This window comes from Talpa occidentalis, unplaced genomic scaffold, assembly GCF_014898055.3.
Source record: "Talpa occidentalis isolate TD23 unplaced genomic scaffold, MPIMG_talOcc4v2.1 talOcc4.4, whole genome shotgun sequence".
In the NCBI taxonomy this organism is placed as follows: domain Eukaryota; kingdom Metazoa; phylum Chordata; class Mammalia; order Eulipotyphla; family Talpidae; genus Talpa; species Talpa occidentalis.
In genome coordinates, this window is record NW_023604295.1 from 7,135,292 (window position 1) to 7,142,624 (window position 7,333).

Sequence of the window (7,333 nt, forward strand, 5' to 3'; positions counted from 1 at the left end):
CTGCTCAGCGGGCCCGGCTGTGTCCCGCGTGCAGGCCTGTGAGCGAAGGGCTGGGGAGCCAGAGTTAGACCGGGGCGCCTCGAGCACAAGTTTCTTAGGGGCGACCTAGTGGAGGGGCGTGAGGGCTACTAGACTCCTGAGGGCGTCCGGACTTGGGGTGGTGTAGTGAAAAAGCATCAGGCTTTTCTGCCCTCCCGCCATTAGCATTCATGAGGGATCTGCGGTCCCGAAGGCATGCCTGGTGGCGGCACCTGGAGTGAGGTGTGGGCCTGTGTAGGTGGGTATGTTATAGGACAGGGAGAGGGGCAGCCCAAGCCCCGCAAACCTATTCTACATGGGTTCTGCCATCCGCCGCATCAACACAAAACATAGGAGACTTTAATGGGAAGGAACTTTAATAAAACTAGGAAACAATACAGGTAAGGCAAAGAGTCTAGTTTCTAAAGGAAGCATCCAGAGTTACCCGTCCCCTCGTGGGTAAAAGTCCATCCAAATGGGATTGGCCCAGAGCAAGGCCCCAAAGCCTGCTACAAGTCTAAAGCATCTTCCAGTGGGGACCCACAGAAAAGGGTCACAAACAACTGGACAAGCCCGGAAGGAAAAGAGCCAAATCAACATCAAGATAAAAGCTGCCATTGTCACCTCCCCACGGGTCTCACCCACATCTGTGTCACCCAGTCCACGACCAAAAGACAAGCGCAGTTTCTTCACGTGTCTCTAGGCTCCATGCGCCTCCTCCAGGTCTCCTGGCTCCATCCTGCTTCCTTCCTCAGTCTCTTCTGCAGCTTCTCCTCTTCCTGCTCAGCTCCACCCTCCCTTGGGTGGGGCAGGGAACCTCCCCCTTTCCTGGGGACCACCCTGTTACAGGTACACGTGGGCTGAGACTGGGCTTATGAGGGCGGGGTCCCCGGGGGACGCCCGCAGTGCAGAGAGAACTAATGGAAGAGCAGAGCGAAAGTGAGAAGAGAACGGAACAGCGAAAGGAGCGGAGAAGCAGAGGCCGCGAGAATGCCCGACAGCCCAGAAAGAGTGAAGACTTGCTGGGGGGCTGGGAGGCCTGTCGGGCACCCCTGCCTGCCCTGTACCTGGTAAATCCCAATAAAAACCTGCAAAAGCCACCGAGGGCTCCAGGACTCTCTCCTTTACCCGGTCTACTCAGGTCATAGAGAACCTGCACTATGCCCATTCCTGCCACTACAGGTGGTCTCCAAATTGTGGTTACTAAGCCTTTTGGATTGACGACCTTTTCCGGCAATTTGAGTCCACTATTCCAAGGGTTTAGATACCTGACTATTTGATGATGTATTTTATGAAAATACGAAAACTGAAAATATACAAAGGATGAGATGAAATGAGCATCCAAGTGCTTAGCTGTTAATTATGACACCCAAACAATATTTTCAATTATATGATAAATGAATAATCGCAGAGAACAATGTGAGTGCCTTAAAAACAGCTTTGAAGTATAATATGCATACCGTGAAATTCACTCTTTTTATTTTTTATTTTTTATTTATGCATACAAGAGCAGGGGGGTTGAGGCCAGAGATGCGGGGGGTGAGAGGAGTCACCAGAGACAGAGTGGGGAACAGAACAGGCAGACTGACGAAATACACTGCTGAGGAGAGCAGTGGGTGAGTCAGGAGAGGTCTGCTGCGCCATGTGTGTTGCTCCCTGGCTGGCTGGCAATCGAACTTGTGCTGCAGCGGCTGCGGATTGCTTCTTAGTGCGGTGCCTAACCCCTTGCGCCACCAGGGAGGCCCTGTGAAATTCACTCTTAATAAACAATGCACACAGCGAACAATCTGCAGATTTTAGACCTCATTTTTTTAAAAAACATTGCAACTGATTCCAACCAGTTTGCAAAAAAACACTTCTGGACATCAGGAAATGGAAATTTTTAATGCTCATGTTGTTACAGTTTTGATTAGTGGGAGCCCTGGCCAGCTGACTCTCTTCCTTTTGATATCTGCCATCATATTTTGGAGCACTTTTTTTGCCTTCCACTTTGCTGCCCCTGGCTCATTTTACAATTTTTCTCCTCCATCCCTAAAAGCAGCCATTTTCCCAAGGGGCCTTCATTTCTTTTAGTGGGGAGGTTTTATTTAGAAATCAATGTCTCTTCTTTGGTGGCCAAAAAAAGCAGTTCCCTGTTAAAAAATTCTTACTAGAAATAGCTGCCTTCATGGCAAGTTGCCAGGCAATCATGTGGTAGAACTTCCCACACTGTGAAATTTAACTCGTTTCTTCAATTTTGGCCATATTTCTGTACATCTTCTAGTAGAATTTGCTGACAAAGGAATATACTTTGCTTTATCACCATATCGATGGCAACAAGAACAAGTGTTTGCCCATGACATGTGACTTTTCATTTTCTGATATGGAGTAAGAACATCAAAAGTACTTTCCAAACCTGTCATCAACTGTAGTGAAATTTTGTAAAGAACCGAAGTGAGTAAGTATCAGATGACTGAAGCACTGTCCCAGCATTCTTGAAGAGCTTTGCTTTTATGTCTTCCTACTGGCATGACTTCCTACTGCCTTCACCTAAATTCTCTACGCTCAATATAGCTTAGGGGGAGATAAATGATTAATGACAGAGTATAAAAACATTTCACAGATAGTCTTTGTAGTCATTACTATTTTTTGGGTGATGGTTTAAAGGATCTGATCAGATTGTCCTTGTTTTTACTTCATAGTTTCTAATAGAAGACAAGGTCTTACCAGCAATAGGAGAAGGGTGGATTCTGATGTTATCTTCTTCACATTTATTAATGGAACAATCTCTAATTCCCAGTGGATTTGCACGAATCTTGTTGCATCCATTTTCTGAGCATTTGTTTAGTTAAAACTAGCTCCATAATCTCTAAACACTATGGAATCCATTGTGAATCAAACAGACTCCATCCCGTCTCTAATCACCTTGTTGAGGCTTCTAGGTGAAAACCAAGCAGTTAGACTTGGCAATTTGGTGACTACAAAAAACAAGCCATCTGTTGATGATCTCAAGAGACCCCCCTCACTTGTAACCTTCGATTTGAAGACTGTTGCCTACCAAACATTTGTGGACAAATGGCCTTCAGAACCAGTCCTGTGAATCCCACAACAAATAACCTAAACTTGGGGCCATCTCCCTGACTGACCCCTTAAGTCTCCCAACCCTGATTCTGGAGGAACATCCTTGGGACCACCCCTTGATTATGGACTGGATTAGGGTTCCTATTCTCCAACAAACACCCTTTTGATTATATTACAACCTGATTACCTCTTGGTCAAGGAAATACTCAGCTGGATGAAATAAACAACTGGACATAGTCACAAACTCCAGAATTGACTAAGCAAGGTGTTCCTGCATGCCTTCCACCTTGGGGGGCTCCCACTCTGCTCTCAAGGTGTCACACCTCATTGACTGTGATATGGAGACTTCTGATATATGGACTAATTGAAGGTGTTAGTACTAGCCAGTGTAGTGTGAGTGAAGCTGAATATGAGTAAAGTTGAACTGGCTTCTTAATTACCCTTGCAAGTAGGATTTCATTACACCAAAGTGGACCCTTTATTCCAACCAACCTCCAGCATGGGTGTACCCTAGTTAAGAAACCACTACTCTGGAACCTCCCAGAAGAATGAACTTAATTCTTTTGGGGCAGAGAAGTATGTAGAGGAATTGAGCTAAGTAGTCACTAGCTGAGCATAAGCCCAGTGAGGCAAACTTTCAGGGTGTGCAAATAGCATGCTCAGAGAGGTGGCCGAGGGGGTCTGCCCGAAAAACTCTGGAATTGCCTTTCCCTTTGGTGCTTTACCATCTTACTCTTTTTCCCATCCCAGTAGGGGTACTATTAAGTAAAATTAGCAATAAAGAAAATGATGAACACAAGTATTTGGGTGGTGAAGGGTTTGGATTTCAGCAGGCAACCTGGAGGAAGTGGTATTTAAGTGGAGCCTGAGAATAGAAAGGGATAAGAAAAGAGGGGAACAGTATTCTAAGCAGAAAGTAGATCATATTTGAAGGCTTGTGATCAGCATAGGAAGAAGTGACATAGGCTGTATAAAGGGAGAAAAAGATACCTGTTTTTATATGATACCATGAAGGACAGCCACGCTCTTCCCAGCTGGTGCCTAAGTATCTCTGAAACAGGACCTGCACCTACTGATAAAAGTATGCCCTAGGCCTCCCTGGTGGTGCAGTGGTTAAAGTCTCAGCACTGTCAAGCTATCAGGAGCCACTGTGACTTGATTCACCAGTGAGGGAGCTGACCCACATGGCGCAGCAGGCCTTTCCTGCCTCGCCTGCTGCTCCCCTCAGCAGTGTATTTCCATAGATCCGCCTGTTCTGCTTCCCGCTCTGTCTCTGGTGAATCCTCTCACCCCTGCCCCCTGCACCTCTGGCCTACACCCCAGTATGCATAAATACATAAAAATAAATCTTAAAAAAAAAAAGTACGCCCTGCAGTTGACTTGAGATGGGTTGCTGTCTATCCCAACTCCATCACTCAGGGATTGGGGTAAATTATCCCATCCTGTTTCCTGATGAGAACCCTAAAGCATGTATGGACACATGCATGCATGTACAGATTAGTCTGGAATCTGGCCCATGGTGTTCAATAAATACTGGCTATCTCCCCCCACTCCCAACCAGTGTGGATATTGCTTTTTTGACTTCACAAAGGCCCATGGCTTGAGTTAGGCTAGAGAAAGCCTGAAGGACCACATGGTCCCAACGGTCATCTCCAACCTCAACCGTCCTGAAATTTAAAACCTCCTGTACTCACTGAAAATCTCTGTCACCACTTCTCATTTTCAACAGATGGCCTCCTACCCAACCCCCTCTTTCCTGGAAAATTCTACTCACCAGAAGATCAGACCTCAGCTTCCCACTACCAAGACCTCAAGCTTGTTTGAAACTGAAGCAATTCTCTCTCTCTCTCTCTCATTGGGAGGGCATCTTTCAGCCAACCAATAATAGCTTCAGCTGGTTCTATAAGCAGCCCTTCTAGATGCTCTAGAACCTTCCATTGAATTATTCCACTGATTATTTTCCCTTCCCCCAGTCTTTATCTTCTCTCTCTGGCTCCTTCTCATCAACAATGAAACGTTCTCAGTTCTCTCCCATCTTAAAAGTTCATACATATCCCTTTTTCCTTTCAGAAGCTGTTATTTCTCCTACCATTCGCAGCTACATTTATCCACAACTATCTTTATTTTCTCACTTCCCATATGAGAAGCCTGCCTTTCAGTTCCCCCTATACTGCTTACCTGGTTTCCACCATGACCCTCAGCTCAGGTCCAGGATTCAAGCCCATTCCACCTGCAACCTTGGTCACACTTGACTTAACAGCACTTGAGTGATCTCATTCTCCATGCCCGCTTCCCAGGGTCTCATGACATCACACTCGTCTGCCGGTCCTGTGCTTCTCCAGGCATTCTTCTCAGACCTGCTGCAAGCCTGCGCTGCCGGCATGTCAGTACCAGTGTCCCTCACTTCTTCGTCCTCGCCTGCCTTTCTCCCCATGTTGTCGTCTCCTCTCATGGTCTCTCCTCTATATGAGTTCATTGGCTGTCATGGATGCGGGCGGCCCCCCAGTTGCCTTCAGCCTAGATTCTCTCTCTCCTGCTATCCAGATTTTACATCCACCAGCATGTTGCAATTATTCCTCAATACTCCACTCTCCAATCCTCCGGGTGATATTTCAGGTCCGACCACAGGCAATGACAGCGCTTTGCCTGGTGGGCCTCATGGGGCTGGTCTTCCCACACCGGGCAGGGTGCCCAGAGTGCACTGCAGTTTTCTTGAGATAATAGTAGTGAGGACTCAGGCCCCCTCACCCCCAGGCCCGCCGTGCTCAGATGCATGTCTACATTCCCACCCAGACGCCCCATTCAGAGGCTCAGCTGAGGCCTTTCCTCTACCTGGCTCAGTACCTTGCCACCCCTAGCCCTTCTTCCTCCCCTCATTTTTGTTCAGGAATCCCTTAAAAAAAAGAATCTTCATTAGGGCCTCCCTGGTGGCGCAGGCGGTTGAGCACAGTGCTGTGAAGCTGTCTGCAGCCTCTGCAGTGCCGGTTCGATCACTGCCAGCCCACATGGAGAGGCAGACCCCTCCTGTCTCACCCGCCGCACCCCTCAGCAGTGTATTTCATCAGTCTGCCCGTTCTGCTCCCTGCTATGCCTCTGGTGAATCCTCTCACCCTTCCTTACATCTGGCCTGTACCTCGGTTCTTGTATAAATAAATAAATCTTTAAAAAAAACACAATGATGTTGAAAATATATTTTTTAAAAATCTTCATTTATTTATTAAATTTATTTTTAAAGATTTATTTATTTATGCATACAAGAACTGGGGTAGGGGCGAGAGGTGTGGGGGGTGAGAGGACCCACCAGAGACAGAGTGGGGAACAGAACAGGCAGACTGACTGAAATACACTGCTGAGGGGAGCAGCGGGTGAGTCAGGAGAGGTCTGCTGTGCCATGTGGATAGCTTTCAGGCTGGGGATTAAACTCGTGCTGCAGAGGCTGCAGATAGCTTCACAGTGCTGTGCTTAACCCCTTGCGCCACCAGGGAGGCCCTGTTCAGGAATCCTTGGCAGTGAGACAGCTCTCCCCACTGTGCTGCCTTTCCCTGACTGGCCCTCCCGAGCTGTTCTGTGGGGACAGGGATCACTGGGGAGCCTGCATCTCTTTTGCTTGCCTTGTGATGGTAGAAGAATAAAGGCCTTCATCCTTCAGTTTGGCCCTTATCCTCATGAATGACCTGGACACTTGGTGGCTGGACTTTGTGGCTGAACATCAGTTGCGGCCCTTTCTATTTGAAAACTGTGTCTCTTTTTTTTGTTGCGTCGGACAACACCACACTGACAAACGGGAGTCGTGGAGCAGGCTGCACAATGCAGGATGCTGCTGAAGAGCAAGATCCTGGCCCTTTTATTGACACACATAATTGGTTATAAGGAGATTAAGGAGATTAAAGAAAGGCGAAGTGTGTAGAAGACTAGGGATTGTGAGTCTGCCCTCCAGGCACTTCTAATCTACTTGATGCTACACCCTAATCCCCAGCCATGGTTCTAATCTTATCAACAAGGAGCTCCACTGATCAGCTTCTGGGGTCCCTTGTCATACATCTGTCCTCGGCCCCCTGGGCATTCCCGGTCATACCTCACGAGGTATGTGTAAGTCGGGAGTATGTGTTATGCATCGGTCCTCAGCTCCCTGGGTGTTCTGGACATAGCTCCTGATGCACATGTTATGCATCAGTCCTCAGCCCCCCCCCCCGCCCCCCGGGCATTCTGGACATACCTTGTGATGCATAAACTTCCCAGTGTGATCCAGCTTTGT